Source organism: Rattus norvegicus, chromosome 14 (assembly GCF_021556685.1).
Source record: "Rattus norvegicus strain SHRSP/BbbUtx chromosome 14, alternate assembly SHRSP_T2T, whole genome shotgun sequence".
Classification (NCBI taxonomy): domain Eukaryota; kingdom Metazoa; phylum Chordata; class Mammalia; order Rodentia; family Muridae; genus Rattus; species Rattus norvegicus.
In genome coordinates, this window is record NC_141547.1 from 101,183,216 (window position 1) to 101,202,774 (window position 19,559).

The window sequence follows — 19,559 nt, forward strand, 5'->3', positions numbered from 1 at the left end:
AGATCCCAGCTTGGCCATGGCAGGTGTGGGTGCCTGTGAGATGTCCTGCTGAATGGTGTAGACTGGAGTAGCTGGTGTCCCTGTAAAATCCACAAGGTAGTCTAAGGGAACTTAGAGGCAGATAAACCAAGAGGGGTATGGACAGGGTGAGCTATGGCACTGAGGGAAAGGAAGGCCAGTAGTGACGGAGGAAAGTCAGTCAGCAGAGCGGGGAGGCAGGAGGCAACAGCTCTTAAAATGGCAGAGACCCACGTGTGCTGTGCTTGCTTTAGTGGCTTGGATGATGTTGGGACTTTTGCAGGTCAGGATTGGTGGATCAAAGAATGGCCTAAGGGGTAAACGAGAGAGGGAAAAAGTATGAAGGGGAGGGAGGAACTATATAATTATATTTTAACTTTTAAAAATTAAAGAAAAATCCCACACAAATAAGAGCTATTACACACACATATATGTATGTATATATGTATATACATATATATGATAGAAATGTGATAGGTATATGATATATATGGTAGAAAAGCACTGAGTCTAGTAACTCATTTTGACTGAAAAGTCCAAAAAAAAAAAAAGCCAGAGGTCTGGAGAGATGGCTCAACTGTTAAGAGCATTGCTCTTGTAGAGGGCCCAGCATCAATTCCCAGTACCCACATGGCGGTTCAGTTATCCATAACTCCAGTTCCAAAGCATCCAACACCCTCTTCTGACCTCCAAGCATACCAGGCGAACATGTACACAGACATACACTCAAGCAAAACACTCATACACTAAATACATCTTTAAAAAAAAAAGAAAAAGAAAAAAAGGCAGTTGCCAGAGAGGAATCAGCCATGGGTTGATTATGTTTGTTCTTATTTATTAGGTAAAATGACTTGAGAGTTTGTAAATGCAGGTGGGAAGCAGCCCATAGAGAAGAGGAAGGTAGAACAAGGCAAAGAAAGCGGACCTCGGACCGAAAAGGCCCTGTGCCCAGGGCGGGGGAAAGGCTGAGCTCTCGTGGGGGCCTCCCTCTGTCTTTTACAACAGGAAGAGGCTTGGTGGAGAGCCTCTGTACCTGCTGACACAGGAGGCCAGGGGTGAGGCTCAACTGCTGGGAGATTTGAAGAGTGGGGAAAAGTTTGGCTCAAGCTGCCATAGAAGGTTTGAACGTACAGCAAAGCAAGATAATCAGGTCGGCAGGACAATCCATCTGTGGTTAGTGGCTGTGGCCCTTCCAACACTTCAGCACCCACCCTCCATGCAGGGTCAGCTAAGGCACTTGTTAGAGCGGAAGAGTAAAGAAGAACCTGGCCTACAGTGACTGGTGATTAGAGAGAAAGGACAAGACATCAAGTCACTTCCAGAGGTCGGGTCTGAGATCTGGGTGTGCTGAGGTGAACTTTAGGGCCACAGTAAGCCCGATAGTGATGGAGTAGGGTGGGGGCGAATGCCTAGGAGTGAGTGTTAATACCAAGGCCAAGCCATTAAGTGTCAGGTTCATGGATAGGCCACGGTGTGACTGAAGCAATCTGGGATGTGGGCAGGAATCAGGAGTGCATTGTGAAGACCCTGAGCCAGGAGCTAAATTTCTCAGAGTACTGCCCTGGAGATCAGATGGGGAGCACCAGAAAGGGGAAGGGAATCTGGCTGGATGTCAGTCTTCTCAAGGGAGTATGTGCAGGAGGCAAAGGATAGTGATGACATCAAGTAGAAGGTTCATCCAGCCCCTGGGCCATTGGAGAACCTGGGTGAGAGCCAGCGGCATCACCTCCCAGCCCTGCTGGAGAAGCAAAAATAGGTGTTTGTGATTGTGAGTGTCAGTTACCGTTGGGGATGGGTGCCTGGTCTCAGGCACAGACCAGGGCTTGGACTGATGAGACAGCCTTTTATTCACTTCCCTTGCGGAAGCCTGCAGTTTCCCAGGGACCATGAGGAAGGGTGTGAGCTCAGCTACTCAGTAGGAGGGATAAGTCAGGCACAGGAAGAGCGGAGCACATCATGACCCAACCGCTGGAGTGATAAGTAATCCTTGAAGGAATGGAGAGAACAAGAGGCACAGTGGATTCTGTCTCCGTTGTTTCTTTTTGAATCTCTGCAAACAGGACCATGTCTCTGTTACTTTCTTTTCCTTTCCAAGGTTTTTCATCAGGGCAAGATATCTGTGAGCCTCCTCCTCCAGATAAACCTCTGTGGGCCCTATATTGCACAGAACCTTGAATACTGAGCTTATCCTACAATCTGTCACCTCTCTTCCAGACATGTTAACTTCTTGGTCTTTGTTTCAGTCTAGGAAATGGAGCTGTTAAAATGCACCTGTCTCTGGTTACAAGAAACAGCTTACAAGCAAGCACTTTCCAAATTTTGAAACTTTGTATACATGTGAAGAGTTTCCTTGTTCATATCCCCCAATCTGCCTCCAGATACACCCACAGCTCTCTCATAGCCTTTTAAAGGACTGAGTCTCTGCCCCAGAGGAGGTTATAATTTTGCTTCAGAGACAGACAAACACGTCCAAAACAATTAGAGAGGAATGCGCAGCTGGGCCCGATTAAGTGCTAAATTGTTAGGTGCTTACAATAGGAACGCAGAGAGCAGAAAAGGAGCAATTAGCCAGGGTTGGGGGAGCCTGGGAGGCTTCCTGGAGAGGATAGTGCGGAAGATGCTCCGGTTGCTTACTTAGCCTGAAAAGAACACTTACAGATAGGCCTGTTCCGTCTGTATGGCCACACTGTGACAAGGGTCTGGGAAAAGACTTTAGGTCCTAAGTTTCATTCTTTAGACCCTATTACTTTGTGGATCCCTGGCTCCTCTGGGGACTTACGGCTTGGCCCAGAGTAAACTGACACATCATACACTGAGCCTCTCGTATTTGGCTCTTGTGTCAGTCAGGTGTTGGTAAGGAAACCAAAGATGATTTTGCACACAGTTCCTGTGCGCTCTAATGACCACTTAGTAGTTTTGACTGTACAGACCAAAAACCCCTGAGCAAGTAGGTCCAGATGTCTCTCTCCCTAGTTTTTGAGCTCTGCGTTTTGCCTCAGTACCTGTGGCTAGCCTACAGCATACCTACAGAACCAACGCCCTGGGCTGCATATACCTCCTTTCCTCTTGACTGCCCTTGCTTCACTAGCCAGGACCCCCCACAAACCGACCAGCTCAGAGCCGCTTTCTACTTCCTTGATTGTGTCAGACCCAGCTCATGTAATCCTTTGTGTAATGAAGACCTCCTTCCTCAGTGGCTTGCCTCATATCCCTGTGGCCTGGTTGGTATGCCTCCTTTTCCTCTGCAGGCATATCAAGGGGCCCAGCATGACTAAGGGACACACATAGCCGGCATCGATAGCACAAATTCCCAAACTCGCATATGCTGTGAATTTAGATGGTTTTAGATCAGTGGTTCTCTGGGGGTTGAATGACCTTTTCACAGGGTCTTAGGGTCACTAAGGCCACTGGAAAACACAGATATTTACATCACAATTCATAATGGTAGTAAAATTATAGTTATGAAGTAGCAACAAAAATAATTCTTGACAAGAAAAAACAATGACAAAAAAATGACAAAAATAATTTTATGCTTGGTGGGTCACCAGAGCATGAGGAACTGTGTTAAAGGATATGGCATCAGTAAGGCTCAGAGATGCTGTTGTAGACAGATAGCAGTGTTTCTAAAGTCTGTTACTCAGTCTGGGGGCAGGGCACTGTAGGCACACTCATATCGGGTTCAGTAATCACTGATTGAACCTGTAGAATCTTGACGGTGGAATTCTGGGAAATCTATTTCAAGTCCTTTGAAAGTGGCAAGTGAGGAAAAGGAGCCTCTAAAGGTGGGACTTTTCAGGGACCATAAACCTTAGCCCCACAGATGCTATCTTGAATGGCGGAAAAGCAAGTCACAGGCTAGAATCACCGGGGCTCTAAAACAGATGACTTTGTTCCCGGGGTGACTTGCAGAAGAGGAAAACAGAGTCTCATCACCAGGGGCAGATGCTGGAAACAAATGCCACGACCCCCAGGGGACCCCCAGAGCGCACAGTTCTGGCGGTGTGATAACTCAAAATCCCCAGGTCTGTGAAGTCTAGCCTGCACACGATATCGTGACCTTGGTGCACAAGGTCAGCCATGGGAAGGGGCATGACCAACTGGCTGCCCCTATTAAGAACATCGTATTTGGGAAAGGGAACACTCAGTAGGAAGAGGTCTTAATTATCATCCAGCCGAAACATTATGTTCAAGGGGAGAGGCCTAAATTGCAGTGTGGAGCATGAGACAGCACCGTTAATGTGATTATCGGAGCACAAGCCTATTAGAGAGCTTAATGCCTGATTCTGGCATCATCTCATGCAAAGCTCCCAGGGTCTAGAAACCATTTCAATTGTAAACACAACTGAACCTCCATTTCCAAGGGGGATAGCAAAAAATCTGCTAACCTTCACCCAAGGCCAAAGCTGCCTGGCTAAGAGGAAAGAAAGTGCTTTAGGAAAGATACCAGCTGGTCAGCAACTCTAGTCGGCCCCTTTCGGAGAAAGTTCGTCTGGCTGCAAATCTTACATAACAGAAGAACAATACGTCTGTGGATTGAGGTCTAACCATCATATGCGTGAAATGACTCAGTTGCTATTGGCAAAAAAGTTGTGATTCCAAGCTCAGATCCCAGGTTGGGGAGTTGAGTATGTTTCTAGGGTAATGAGGACTTATCTCAAAGGGTTCCTAGGAAGGAGAGACGTTATTTACAACTAAGCCTCATTGGGGCTTAGTGAGCATTTCTCTCCGTTGCCTCGGCCGTGGGACCGTCCTCAAAGAGTGAAGAATGAACCAAATCTTCCAATCAAATGAGAAGCAATCTCAACATCCCTAAGAGGAACTGCACGTCCGTCATCAGGATCCCATGACTCGTGAAATTCACATGGCAGGTTCGTCTCACAGCAAACCATCATAGGGGGTCAGGGCAGAGATCCCTCAAACACGACAGTGGTCATGGGAGGAGAAAGCAGAGGACCCTCAGACATTCTTCAAAGACGTAGGATTATGCACATGTTCAAGCCACAGAGTGACACAGTGAGAGAAGCCAAACAGAAGAATCCCACTGAGTTCAAGAACAGGGACAGTCCCTCTGTGCTGGTAGGGAATCGGAACACTAGTCGCCTCTGGAATAAGGACAGAACTAGCTGGAAAGAAGCCAAGGGCAGTGTTCTCCCCACCACACTGGACAACGGTTGCCACATTTTACACACAGGCTTCCTAGTCATGCTTTTGTATTTCCCATTAATAACAATGGCCCTTTAAATTTAAACTGTGTGCATGACAACACATTTCGCTGTTTGTAAACTATACTTCAGAATTGGAAAAGGAGGGGCTGGGGATTTAGCTCAGTGGTAGAGCGCTTACCTAGGAAGCGCAAGGCCCTGGGTTCGGTCCCCAGCTCCGGAAAAAAAGAACCAAAAAAAAAAAAAAAAAAAAAAAACAGAATTGGAAAAGGAAAAAAAAAGTAGTGTCTAGGGGGAGGGGATAGGGGAGGGAGTGACCCTCACCCACTGATCCCACCTGTCTGTTTAGGTGATTTAGTGCCAAATCCAGGCAACCACGGACTAACAGGCCAAAATCAGCTGTGGGTAGGAAGGCACAGACATTCTATCTGTGCTAAACAGTTAAACTTGAGACCCCATTCCTCTACGTGCAGAAAACCTTCATCACCATTGCCTTCCTCGCCTAAGTTCATCTTGGGAAATGGGTTTTCAGAGTCTGTCCCTCCCAGCCAGCTCAGTATGTGCGTTTATTGTGCAAGTTTCGGTCTCCAGACTCCATACCATAATTTTATAGAAAAGAAAGGGAGTGTGATTTGGCTAAATTACAAAAGACGTATGACTGGTCCTGAAAAAAACAGGAAAGGAGAGTTTGGGTCCTCAGGAAACATAACAGAAAGTCACTGGCAGGCTTTCAGGGGGACAGAAAACAAGGCTGGAACTAGAACATGGGTTACAAACCATAGCGGAAACTCCATCTTAAGTATTTGTGTGGTGAATCACTTCTGTACTGTCTAGAGGACTTTATCCCACAGGACTGAAGCTCATGGGCAGGGTAGGCCCTGGCCTGGCACTTGGTGGCTTCAGTTCAGCTTCTAGGCAGTTCCCTTAGCTTCGTTTTCTGCCCACACTGCTTGCTTCCTGCAGCCTACCGCAGGCATGTCCTTCAGAGCCAACGCCCAGCAGAATAGGGTGTCCTTCTTCCTGAACTTTCTTATAATGTAAGAAACCTATCCACAGTTCCTTATCGTTTCTTCCCATGTCTTTGGCTGGCGTGGAATCATATGACTCTCCTACGACCATCTCCGGCGCAAGGGACGAGAAGGAAGAGCGTACCTCTGCAAACACAGCCAGAGTTCTGCTGACCCAGAAAACTGGAGCCTTGCAAGTAAATTCCCGGCACACAGCAAGCCGAAATAGGTAGAGAGAAACTGAACTTCAGTGCTGTGGTGGCCATGGCCTTAGCAGGGTTGGTGGCCACAACTGTCAACTCTGAAGAATGATGGGGAAATAGAACTCTATTAACGCCATACCCTGCCCCAACTTCCTAAGAAAACATGTACCTCCAGATGTCAGCTGTTACTCTGGCTTTAAAGGACTGAGGGGAGGTGGCTGTGTCAATTGAGTTTGGAACAGGATCCAAACCTGCAGACACACGGGCAGGATACCCACAAGAATGAAAATCTACCGTATTAGCCTTGAGCAAGCTTAGGGTTTGCTAAGCCCTGGCCTCCGCTGTACCTTCTAAATCACACACATCCGACTGCTCAGTTCTGCATCTCCAGAGTATGCGTCCTGCAGGCTTCCCAACGCAGCTGACAGGGCAGGAGACCCAAAGCAGTTAAAGTCATATCAGACAGACAAGTCAAAGACGCTTTACCTCCGGTTGCTGACTTCACCAACAAGGCTATCATCCAAGACTTAAACTGGAACAAAGAATTCACAAGACAAAAGGGAAAAACATTTGCATGGAATTTTTTTTCTGTAGCACTGGAAAGCCTAAAATAGCATGTTACCCAGCCTCTCTTGGCTGCCTTGACCCCTGACTCCCATACACCACTTATGTTCAAGCCCATGAATATTCCAGTTCTACTAAAACACTGGCTTCAGGGCCAGCTCAGTGTTAGACTAGAGTGTGAGTGGTCGGCCTTGAAGGGAACCGGAGAAATCACTTTGTACACTATTATTTCCCTCACTGAATACCTGAGTACCTTTTTAACACCACACAAGAGTTTGTGTGCACGTGCGGGAACACAGATTATGTGTTGCTGAAACCTCACATGTTTCTTTCATCAGTTTGTTTGCCGATTTTTTTTTCTTTTTACCTCAAACATCTCAATCATATTGTGATGTAGGACTTCGATCCTTGGAAATCCAGCTGTGCCCGCATGCAAAAAGGCTCCAATCCCTGCTGGGTTCCTTGTCTGTTGACCTCTTGGAACAAAAGGTGGGTGGGTGGGGAAGGGTTCCCAGGACCCCCACCTGAGCATTCAGTCTCTCCATATAGTTGTATGCAATTCTGCAATGATTGCAGAAGGCCTCTGAGAGGGGCTAGAACATGTAGGTGGGGGGTATGGGGGGTTGTGAACTCCATCTATGGCTGTGGGAAAACCTGCTGGGTAAAGACTTTCCAGCATAGCCTTTGGGGGTGGGGAACATGCCTACTCCTGTAAGTAACCCATCATCTGTGCAAACCCAATAAACTCATTGGCATCCAGTAGGAACTTTGGTGACACATTATATCGGCTAGTGGTTGGGACCTTAGGGAAGCAGGAAGGTGTTATGTCTTCCCAGGTAAGGGACTGTAGCCACACATGTGACTTGGTAACTTGAGGAGCTTGAATTCAGTACTCCAGCTGCTATGGCACCAGGGGTTCTAGATCAGCAGTTCTCAACCGGAAATTATATCCCCTTCACGGGTCGCCTAAGACCATCAAAAAACAAATGTTTTCATTATGATTCATAACAGTAGAAAATTAGTTATGAAGTAGCCACAAAAATAACTTTATGGTTGTTGGGGGGGGGGGTGGTCACCACAACATAAGGAACTGTATAAAGGATCACAGCATTAGGGAAGCTGAACCACTGGTCACGACCTTCATTCTTGCATTTGGTTTACTTTCTTCTTTCTGGTGTTGGGGATGGAACCCAGGGCCTCCGGTATATTTAGGCAAGTGTTGTACCCCACAGAACCTCAGCTGGAGTTCCAGTTCTGTTTGCTCGGGAAAAGCTACTTTTGACACCGTGATCTAGCAATAATGACGCAGGGTCTCCTCAGAAGGGAGAGGCAAAGGCCCTCTGATGTGTAGCCTAACAATTTGTTGCTCAAGGAAAAGAAAAATGAAAAATGGTCATTTCCTCCCTCCCTTCCTTCCTTCCTTCCTCTTTTCCAACTCTAGCCTGACAGAGATCCACCCTAGTCCACACAAACCCAGAACCGTCTCTGTTAGGTTTTTTGGCTGCTTCTTGCTGTCGTCATCGTCGTCGTCGTCGTCGTCGTCTTCCTTCGAAGCCCAGGCTGTCCTCAAACCATGATCCTCTGGCCTCGGTCTCCAGAGCGCTGGACTTGCAAGTGTGCACCACCATATTCAGGTCCTCTATGCAATTCTTATTTCCACTCTAACGTCCACATTCCTGCAGATCCGACGGGAGGGTCCTTGCACGTGACCCATGAGCCTGCTCTTAGCATTGAGCTGCATTCCAAGCCCTCTTGTGATTCTAAAGGCCACAGAACACTGGAATATTACTTTTTGTTTTTCATAAGATGAAATTTGCTACAAAATCCCACAGTTATCTATGGACTGGTAGCTATGGTTTATCAACCCCATTTTATTTCCACCGTGTTCCATTACATATGCGTTATGTGTTTGATCAAAGGCATTTGCCGAAATACATTAATATAACTATAGTAAAAACTGAGAGTGTTAGAGTAGTATATGACTACTTCTCTAAAACTGGGGACACTGTAAATCTTGAATGAGGATTATGGGCCAGCATTGGAATCCAAGGGAAGGAGATATAACCCCAGTTGAGGTCAGAATCGTGGGTCCTCTGGAAGGGAAAAGCATTGTACACCTCCTACTATGAGCAGTGAATGCATAATGGGGAACCACCTCACATCCAGCCCCTGTATGTAGGGTCTAAAAAAATAAATAAATCAAAATAAAAAATCAGGTGCCCAATCTGTCGAATCTTTTGGTGGCCAGAAGATTCTGTTGTGTGTATGTACATATACACAATACATATCCACATGCATATACACATATGTATTTATGATGAGAGCACAGAGCCCTTGGAAATTAAGCCCAGTTAGTGAACGGGTCAAGAAGGCAAATCTAGCAAGAAGAAGAAGGAAGAAACCTCAGAGTGTGGCTAACAGCTGTCAGAGAGCTCACCTCACAGAGGGAGATGAGCGAGAAGCAAAGAGAGTTCAGAGAGGCCTGGGGACGTGCTGAAGCCCATTTTACCTTTTTAAAGCAAAACAGAAAAGGGAGCGTCCAGTGTGGGTTCCCAATAAAGGCACCTTCATTCGCTGCATCAGTGACAGCCATTAGAGGAGGGGCGGACTGGGTGGCGAAAGGCTGGGAGAGCAACAGGAAGCACACTAGTGGGGGATTTGCTTGCTCCGTGACTAGTTGTAAAGAACTTCCTGCCAAATGGAAGAGTGAGAGGTCTGGGTACTGGGACCTGGGGAAGCCAGTGAGCTGGGCGGAAAGAGGAAGGGCGTGGCAGACGAGAAAGGAGATTAAGGAACGAACTCTTATCCCGGCTTTATAGATAAACCGATTTATAGAATTTCAAAAATAAGAGCAAGAAGAGAAGGCGGAGCCATCAACGAGAGAATCTCTTCAGAGAACAGCTCAGTACAGCAAAGCTGGGACTCACACCGAGGCCGAGGGTCAGTCCCAGTCTGGTGCCGTTTCCACTCTAAATATAACCGTTCGCTACTGGCCTCTTCCTCATTTCCTTCCTTGTATGAGAATGAGAATTGGCAGCTGTCGCCATGTGCGTGTGAACTCACAGCTGCTGAGACTGAAACCTTCTCCTTGGCCAACGGTGCCTGAAGCGGGTGGGGGGATCAAGGTTGAGGGTTCCCTCACACTCTGCGGGGGAAGGGCAGACAGTGTCCGACAGCGCGTTGGTAGAGTGTAATGGTTGAGAGGACAGTGTGCTCCGTTTTCCAAACGGTAATTATTATTTTCGTAATCAGCGTTTATTGTTTTTAAATGACAGCATGGGCAGCTGAGAATAATGATTAAAGAGAAACAAGCTCTGTCCGTGGGACCAGAAATCAGCAGGAAAACCAGGCAAGGCTCCACAAGGAACCTGCTTCTGTTTCCTTCAGGCCTGGCTCCGTCTGAGGGTAAAGTTCTGAGTAAGGCCATAACTTGGTGAAGGAAGACACTGCACTAACCAAGGATAAAAATTAGACCCTAGAAGATGGCATGGAGTCCACATCTGCAATCCCAGTGTTCAAGAGGCTGAGGCAGGGGGACCAAGACTCTTAGGACAGCTTGGGCTGCATGGTGAGGATGAGGCCGTTTACTATCCAGAGAAAGACCCTGTCAGGAGACAGAAAAGCATTTGAGAACGAGAGGAAGCTGCATTCCTTGGGGTAACGCTCAATGAAATAGCGCCCGGTTACTTCATATGAGCAAGAAGAATGAAGCTGGTCCTTGCCCTTCACACATGGCGTTGTTTGGTCTCTGCTCTATTCTTCTGCCATAGACGTGCCACTTGATAAACAGCAAGACAATGGGATGTCCGGCCTTTTGAGATACGGTGCATCCTTCCCCCAGACATCTTCAGATATATTAGTCTCAATGGGTGTTCTGTATTCCAAGATGTCACAGCTCATGTGTTGAAAGCCACCCTTTTCCCTTCCTTCAGCCAGCGCTGCACAGTTGACATTACAGAGACCAGGCACACGTAGTCATCAGTGCCTCCAGACTGGGCTCTAGACTGGGGAGTTCTCGGGCCTGAAGTTAAAGTGTGCTGCTCTAGATAGAAAGGGACCTCAGCTACAGTTTCTCCCTTATTCAGTGGGAAGTGCCTTGCTACTATGTTATGTCAGAAGCAGGGAGCTACTATAATTTGTTTCCAAAAGGCACTTTTAGGTCTCAAAAAAGGAACATACAATGTCTATAGCTTAGAAGGCACTTCTCGGTAGCTAAAATGAATGGCCTTGGGAAGGTCTCAGCTATGAGTTCAAACCCCTCCCTTCCCGCAAGGGTCTGAAAGGAAGCTTCCACTGCGTGTCCTGCTGAAGCTCTTAGAGAATGACTCATCCTAGAACTTCAGCTTTGGCTTGGGAAAATGTCATATTGAAAGTGCCAACGGTCCTACTGGGAAAGTGATCTTTTCTGCTTTAGAAAGTAAGCCACAATTGTAGGACACCCAGAGGTATTTCTGCTGGAAGCTTTTCCTACAGGCCATAGCTCCAGTTTACATCAACGGAATTCTATCCCAGGTCAACCCAGGAAGAACCTCTCTGGCATGCAGCCGGGAAGCATTCGGCTCACCACCAGGAGAGCTGGCTTGCTCTGAGCAGACTCCACGGTGTCCATTCCCTCCATCCAGTGTCAATAAACTCATGTCACTGTCACAAAATCAGAGTCCCCATAGCACTGTGACTACTTCTTAGGTCACGGAATTGAAACCAGCCCTGGTCCAGCTCCCAAGTGCTACGAGGCACTTCAGGAAAGAGGGAGCCATTGTGACCAACAGGATGCACAACTGGATAGCCTGTCCCATCAGCCTGTGTGTAGATCAACAACGTCCTCAACAAATGCCAAAGAGCCTTGTATTTTAAGTGATTCTTATGAATAATTGTGCCGAGGTATCTAATTGTAACATAGGAGGAATTTCATTCAGTCTTATTCAGTAAGTATTCCCTGGGTGGCTGACTATTGTACTATTCACTATTATTATACTATTAGACCAGAGCCTGGGCATGTAAGCCATGGTCCTGCTGTGTCTTATACCCCATGTTCTAGGCAGTGACTATCTGTTTTTCCTGTGTTCTAATACCTTCTGCTCAACTCCATCAGCCAATGCTCATCACTTCACAGGCAAGTTGGGAGGACATTTTCACAAACTGGCCTACTAGGAGTTGGAGGTGAGGGGAATTACTTCCTCAAAGCCAACATTGTGGTCCACACCAGGAACCCAGGAAGAGTCCAATTCAAGGCCAACTGGAACTGCCTAGTTAGTCCAAGCCTGCTCGTGCCTGATGTCGTGCACACGAGTGTGCGTGCCTGCACACATACACACACACGCACACACCAAAAGCCAATAAATGCATCGCATAAGAGCTAAGTGAGGAAAGTTTAACTTGGGGGCTTTCTTCCTCAGAATGGAAGTCTGGCTCCAACTGGTTTTAGGCAAGGTAGTTTCCATCTGAAATAAAACTAGTTTCTTCGGGTACCAAGGCATTATTTTCAGTGTTTCCTTACATAATCACGAAATGCTGATCTAAAAGTTTCTCTGGGTAAGGAGTCCTTGGCCTGATCTAACCACCAGCAATTTCCTGGCATTAGCGTGGCCTCTGCCGGACAGGAGAACGGCTTTCCTTCCGTTCCATTTTCTCTTTCTAATGCTGATGAGCTCTCAGACCCAGGCTGTGGGTACATCAAGCTGTGCCCTTCAGCCCTGCCGTGAGGCTGAGGAGTGAATGAACGCTGCAGGATGGTTTTACAGTGCGTTGCCCTCTCTGAACTAATGGGAAGAAAGCACATTTTAGATCCACCGAGAAGGCCAGTAAGTGGTCTCAGACAGTCCCAAGCTTTCTGCCTCGCGGGGTAAAACCTTTTCTCGGCAATGTGGGCCATACTGTCTGGCGTGCCTGAGACTCTGCCAGGCAGATCCCCCTCTATGACAGAAACACCAGATTCCCTACCTACGAGATGGGAAAAGACAAAGCCTGGATTCACGGTGCTCTCCTTTCTCCCCGGCCATGATAGCATTCACAAAGACTCTGTTTCTTGAGTCCTGGCTTCTGACAGCAGCCATTTAAAGAAAGAGACATCCAGCAATTATTAATTTTGCATGGGATCAACTCGGCTATCATTGGAGATGCACTTACATGAAAACAGCCTGTGTTAATTTCATCCCTCTGGGGTTGCCTGGCAACAAGGCCTCGTTCCAGACCATCTCTTCTCCGCCTAGGGTGATCTCTTTGGGGTGTCACTCAAGCTAAGGCAATCATCACCCTATTGCTGCCACTTTTGAATGCGTCTCTGCGGGTCGGGTAGTCCAGGGCACCGGAAGCTCGGCTTCAGCCATGCTGGCTGAGGTCTGCGAAAGTCCTGGCTGTGTCAGTACAGAGAGTGAACTGGGCCTGGGGCATTTGGAATCTCTGCAGTGCCCATTGGATAGGAAATAATAAGGCAATAGAAAAGTTACATAATATGAAGACGTTTAAAATAAACATTAAAAAAGTTTGCAAGCCAATGCAAGTTCTTAGCATTTGGGGGTTAACAAAGCTCACCTGAAGACCACACAGGAGCTCTCTGTTTTCGCTTCACTCTTCCCCCACACTCCATTCCTCTGTGTATCCCTGGCAGTCCTGGACTCAGTCTGTAGACCAGGCTGGTCTTGAACTCACAGAGATCTGACTGCCTCGGCTTCTGCCTTCAGAGTGCTGGGACTAAAGACATGCCATGCCTGGCCTCACTAGTTTTACTCTTGATGGTGTTGTTATTGTTGTTGTTGTTGGTGGTGGTGGTGGTGGTGGTGGTGGTGGTAGGTGTGTGTGTGTGCATGTGCACACACATTCACACATATGTTGAATTATTACAAAATTAAAAGTTAAAAAAAGATAGTTTCAGTATTAACAACCCAAACGGTGTTTGTACAAATTCCCCGTGCTGTTTAAACCTTCCTGCCATTGTTGGTGAAGGAGGTCAGTTTGGCTGTTTTGAACGTTTCTAGTGACTGCATAAATGAACTTCAGAGAAAGCCTTGGGCTAAGAATGTTTTTCTATGGAACTAAAGTGTGGTTTCCTTCTGTCCCACACGGCTTCAGCTGTGATTCCCAAAGATAAAAAGTAAGTGGCAGCCTCCCCAGGGAACACCATGAATGTAGAACTCTGATAAAAGCAGCGCCACTTCTGATAAGCCTGGCTGTGCCTTTCTGGTCATCTCAGTGCCCTTCAGTCCCTGACTCGCGGTTCCTCCTCTTTAGACTTAGCTACGGGAGGGTCGTTATCACCACATACGGCTCCTCTGGTACACTCTTTGTTCTTAGGTTTTATTTGAAAATAATTGTATACACACACCTAGTTACAAACAAATGTTCTTGCATTCCAGACTTTGAATTTGCATCTATTGAGATTTTCTTAACTGGGCATGGTCATGAAAGCCTTTAAACCCAGCACTTGGGAGGCAGAGGCAGGCAGATCTCTGTGAGTTCAAGGCCAGCCTGGTCTACATAGCAAGAGCCAAGTGTTTGCAAAATATAAGGACTCACGCGAGAGAAGAGACTCCCCAGAGTTTATGGGCCAGCTAGCACAGTGGTTAGTGTACGCTGTGGGGAGCAAGAAGAGACCCTGTCTACAACGACATGGAAAGGAGGACCCACGCTTGAGGCTGACCTCTCTCTCTCTCTCTCTCTCTCTCTCTCTCTCTCTCTCACACACACACACACACACACCCAAATACACCTTTTTCAAAAATACTTTTAAAAAGAAGGTACTTTTGACCGGGCATGGTGATGGATGCCTTTATTCCCAGGACTTGAAACCCTGTCTCAAAAAAAAATAAAAATAAAAACTAACAAAAATTTAAAGATTAAAAAAAAGAATCTAAAAATCTGCATATACATATAATATGACTTTGAGAACGACCTAACATGTTAACCTTAAAATTAAAACTGTATTCTAAGATTATTTTAAATTCAAAGAAACAAATCCCAGGGCTTGGGGATTTAGCTCAGTGGTAGAGCGCAAGGCCCTGGGTTCGGTCCCCAGCTTCGGAAAAAAAGAAAGAAAGAAAGAAAGAAAGAAAGAAAGAAAGAAAGGAAGGAAGGAAGAAAGGAAGGAAGGAAGGAAGGAAGGAAGAAAGGAAGAAAAAGAAAAAGAAAAAGAAAAAGAAAAAGAAAAGAGGGCTGGAGAGATGGCTCAGTGGTTAAGAGCACTGACTGCTCTTCCAGAGGTCCTGAGTTCAATTCCCAGCAACCACATGGTGCCTCACAACCATCTGTAATGAGATCTGATGCCCTCTTCTGGTGTGTGTGAAGACAGCTACAGTGTACTTATATATAATAAATAAATCTTAAAAAAAAAAAAGAAAAGAAAAAAGAAAAAGAAAAGAAAGAAGCAAATCCGTGTAAGGCCAGAAGAACCTACAAGCTATGAGGTTGGTTTATCCCTGTTTTGTTTAAGCAAATGCTTGCCACAATGTTTCAATAAGGAAGGCAAGTACCGTGAATGTGAGAACTGGCGTTTGCATGGAACCATTTACAATGAATGAATTTGACAGAAGTGGCAGTCATTCTAGTTAAACCACCAGCTAGCCAACATCTTGACAAGTTGGTTTGCAGCCTGGAAAATGGTGGGGGTTTGTTTTGTTTCCTGTTTTGGATTTTTTTTTTCTGTTTTGTTTTATTTTTGTCCTTCAAGACAGGGTTTCTCTGTGTAGCCCTGGCTATCCTAGAACTCATTCCGTAGACCAGGTTAGCCCCTCAAGCTCAGAGATCTCTGAGTGCCTCTGCTTCTGAGTACTAAGATTCGAGGCGTCTACCCAGCTCTCTGTCCTGTTTTGTGAATGACAGCCTTGGCACCTCCAGCCACTGCAGTGCACATCTCTTACTCTGGAGGCCTCTGTTGGGGGTATATGCTGCACTGTTCTTCCTGTATGTGACGGTTTCCCACAGTCATTCCTGTGATGATCTCCAAGAGAATTTTGTGTCAGCTGAATAGCAGGCAGCACTGTCCCAGCTGCAGCAGTGTGGTACCTGGTCGCAGTATGGCTGGACGGATCCTCACTTTCAAGGCCTGTGCACTAGGGACCAAGCATAAACAGGCACATGAGACTTACAGTAGAAGTAACCTAGGGACACCATCTCTGGGTTGCTGCCTTTGAACTTTTCCTTTTCTTTTTCTCCCTCCCTGAGATCCATCTGCGTCATTTTCTGCAGCCTTCATTTTCCCCTTGTTACAGAAGTTTATGATGTGTGAGCACCAGAATTTATATATCCGTTCTCTTGTAGGAAAGACACTTGGGCTGTTTCTTCATTTTAGCAACTATAGAAGGGAACACTGCTATAAAATTCATATGCAAGTTTTTGTCTAAGTACAGGGTTTTAGGAGTGCAATCGCTTGGTCGTATATGGTAGTGAATGTTTAGGTTTGTAAGAAATTAGTTTGCCAAGTAGCCATAACTTGTGGAACACTCAGCTTAAGTGATACAGTTTTGTTTATCCTGCCTACTACGTGTGATCATCGCCAATTCTGTTTTTACTTCCTTTCTGGAAACCTATGCACATTTTAAAAGCAATGGAGACCTGTTATGTTAATTTGAGTTTTATTTAAGTAAATCTGCTTCAACAAGGAAAGCCAAGGCCAGGAATAAAAGGGCCAGAGACAATTATCTCAAAGAGAGACATTAGAGCAGAAGCCACTGCAAGGTAAAATGGCTCACCTAGAGGCCAGACATCAAAAGAGAGGAAGAGGAGGCCAGCCCCCCCCCCCACTCCCACCCCCGGACCTAAAGCTTCCCAGTAGGCTCTACTGCTTATGAGTTTCAACTCCCTCCTCAGACCTCCAGCCTGTACACAGGCCTTCTGAGAGGTTGGGAGAGCAAAACATGTGTAAAGTACAGAAAACCAGTAACTGCTTGCATCTACTAGGCACTTGGCCAAATTCTGCTCTTAGAATGTGGGGGAGCCTCTCTCCTGCTTATGAAGGACTGGGGAGGCAAGCATGTGACAGAAAGCCAGTTCTTCCAGTGTCAGCCCCAGAACTCTAATTTAAACTCACCAGCAGTGATGTGAATTGGATGAGCCCTCAACACCCAACAGAAGCTTATATCAGGGACAACTTTGGCATGGACCACCCAGCTCAGAGGAGGAACTGGACCCTCTGAAAAGGTAAAGAAGGAAACTGGCCTTCTGGATCAGCTGTTCGGAGGGAAACAGAACAACATTTGTTTACTGTTTGAGTCTCCAAAAGTTCATACCAGACCTGTGTTTCACAAATGAGGCTGCAGGAGTTCTGCCCAAGGGAGCAAAACTAGGTTGAATTTGAACCTTCAAAAGTGCCTTACTGCTTCCTAGTCAATTCTGGTAACAGAGACCCTGGAGTTACACCCCAGTTCAACTGTAGCCTCATGTTTCCTGTATCTCAGTCTATTTTAAGTCTAGGGTGAAAAGTTCCATTTGCTGACAGCTGTGAATATGGGAAAAATTACATTTCTGTGAAATTAATGGGAACGCATTTTCATCTCTAAGGAGCAGAAGGGCTCAAAAGAATTCAGCTTTAAAAAAAAAAAGAAAAAAGAAAAGAAAAACCTCAACTCTTTCCACAGAGGTCAGTTTTGTCTGAAGCAGCACAGAACCCTTCTCAGGACTTCACAGAGCAACTTGCTCTCAGGGAACTCTCTGTCCTCCAAATACTCTTCTCCGCCCAGCTCTTCCTGACCTTCATCCCAGGGGATAACTATTGTCCTTATTCCAATTGGACTTTTAAAAAGTATTTATTTATACCGCAGCCTACTTTGAAAAAGCTTTGAAGAAATTTAAAAACTCAAATATCTTCCTTGTTAAGCAGGACAACAAGACCAAAGAGTTGTTTAAAAGAAACAGAAAAATAGACCGGAGGGAATAAACATCTGCCTTCAGGAGTGCTTCCAGCACTTTCCATACAGAAAGACACAATGTGGCAACATTTGACTTTTCCCACGTGACGTGGTCAAAGCTCAGTGAGGACTCCTGTGTTTCCGGTTCACTTGGAATTACTGGCTTATCCACTTAACAAATATTTGAAAAGGGCCTTTCCAGTCAGTCGTCTGGCTCCAAGTGGGCTGGACTTTATCTGAGGTGAAGCTCTAATCCACAGCATGGTGGTGTTTGAAGGTGGGGCCCATGGAAAGTAACGTTGAGAAGAGGGAGGGACAGAGGAACCCCTCCTCCCAAGTGAAGAACCTGCAAACCAGGAAGAGCCTTCCCAGAATTGAAAAGCTGGTACTTTCCAGATAACAAAACTGTGAGAAATAAATATGCACTGGGTAAGCTACTTAATTTATGGCACATGGTTGCAACATCTACAGCTAAGATGGCAGGACCCATTAAGGAATAGACATACTTTGAATCGCTCTTGTTAACACTGTCTGGGGGCTTTGTCTCTTGTGGGCTGCCATGGCCATATAGTGGAGGCTGAAATATTGCCCTATCTTTGCTGTGTGTTGTGCGTTTGACCCCGTAGGCTCATATATCTGAGTGCTTAGTTATCAGGGAGTGAGTGGAACCCTTGACAGGATTAGAAGGATTTGGAGGGGTGGCCTTGTTGGAGGAAGTGTGTCCCGAAGGACTGGGGGCACTTTGAGGTTTCAAAAGTGCATGTCAGGCCCAGCTTCTGTCTCTGTCTCTCCTCTCCTCTCCCTCTCTCTCTCCCCACAGATCAGGATGTAGCAGCCCTCAGCTACTGTTCCAGCACCACGCACAATGCCATGATCCTATCCATAATGATAATGGACTAAACCTCTGAAAACTGTAAGCCAGCCCTCAATAAAGAATTGCCTTGGTCATGGTGTCTCCTCATATCAGCAGAACAGTTATCAAGACAAAAGACCTGACCATGCTACCTGTTGGCAGAATGTAGATTTGGGGACTTTGGACTAGAAACACAGTTCAGTGCTTGAAGTGGAGCTTAATGGGCTCTCCTAGCAGAAGCTTGGAAGCCGGGGGTGTGGAGAGTAATACAGATTATGACTTCCTGGCTTCTTGAGAGGTTTAGAGGGGAAGAATACCAGTAAGTGGCTTGGAGACTGTTCTTGTGATATTTTAGTGAAAATTGTGGCTACTTTCTGCCCTTGTCCAGAAAAATATGCCTAAGGCTAAATTGAAGAAATTTTTTTTGGATTGATGGTGTTGGCAGAGAGATTTCAAGACAGCCTAGTGTTGGTCGAATTATGTGATTATCAATAATTACTTTTTTTCTTAACAGATTTGGACTTTATTTATTTGGGGTGAGGAGCACATGTCCAATGGTACTCTTGTGGAGATTAGAAGACAACTTAGAGAGAGACGTTTCTTTCCTTCTACCAAAAGAGTCCTAGGGATGGAACTCAAGTTGTTAGGCTTAGTGGCAAACACCTTTACCTGCTGAGTCATCTCCCCAGCCCAGTAATCACTCTTATGCAGATCTATAATGAAAAGGAGAAAGCCAGACAAAGAAATACAAAATGTACATCTTGAGAAGAAAAGGAGCATCAAGAATATAATTCCTGGTGACCTAAGGGCAAGACCCCAACCAGCTAAACTTCTAACTGTGAAAAAGATTTAAAGGACAGTTAAAGCAATGAAGACATACACTTTTGACTCAGGAAGACCTTGAGTCAGGAAGA

General features: G+C 46.1%; 1 long non-coding RNA gene across 1 annotated transcript; it reads right to left on the reverse strand.

Annotated features, from left to right (window-relative positions):
• Window positions 1-7,984: 7,984 nt before the first annotated feature.
• Window positions 7,985-9,622, reverse strand: LOC148001486 (uncharacterized). The gene is made up of 2 exons (XR_015637636.1): window positions 9,464-9,622; window positions 7,985-8,714 (listed from the first exon to the last, which is right to left on the reverse strand). It is a non-coding gene; the product is annotated as an uncharacterized LOC148001486 (long non-coding RNA).
• Window positions 9,623-19,559: the final 9,937 nt, after the last annotated feature.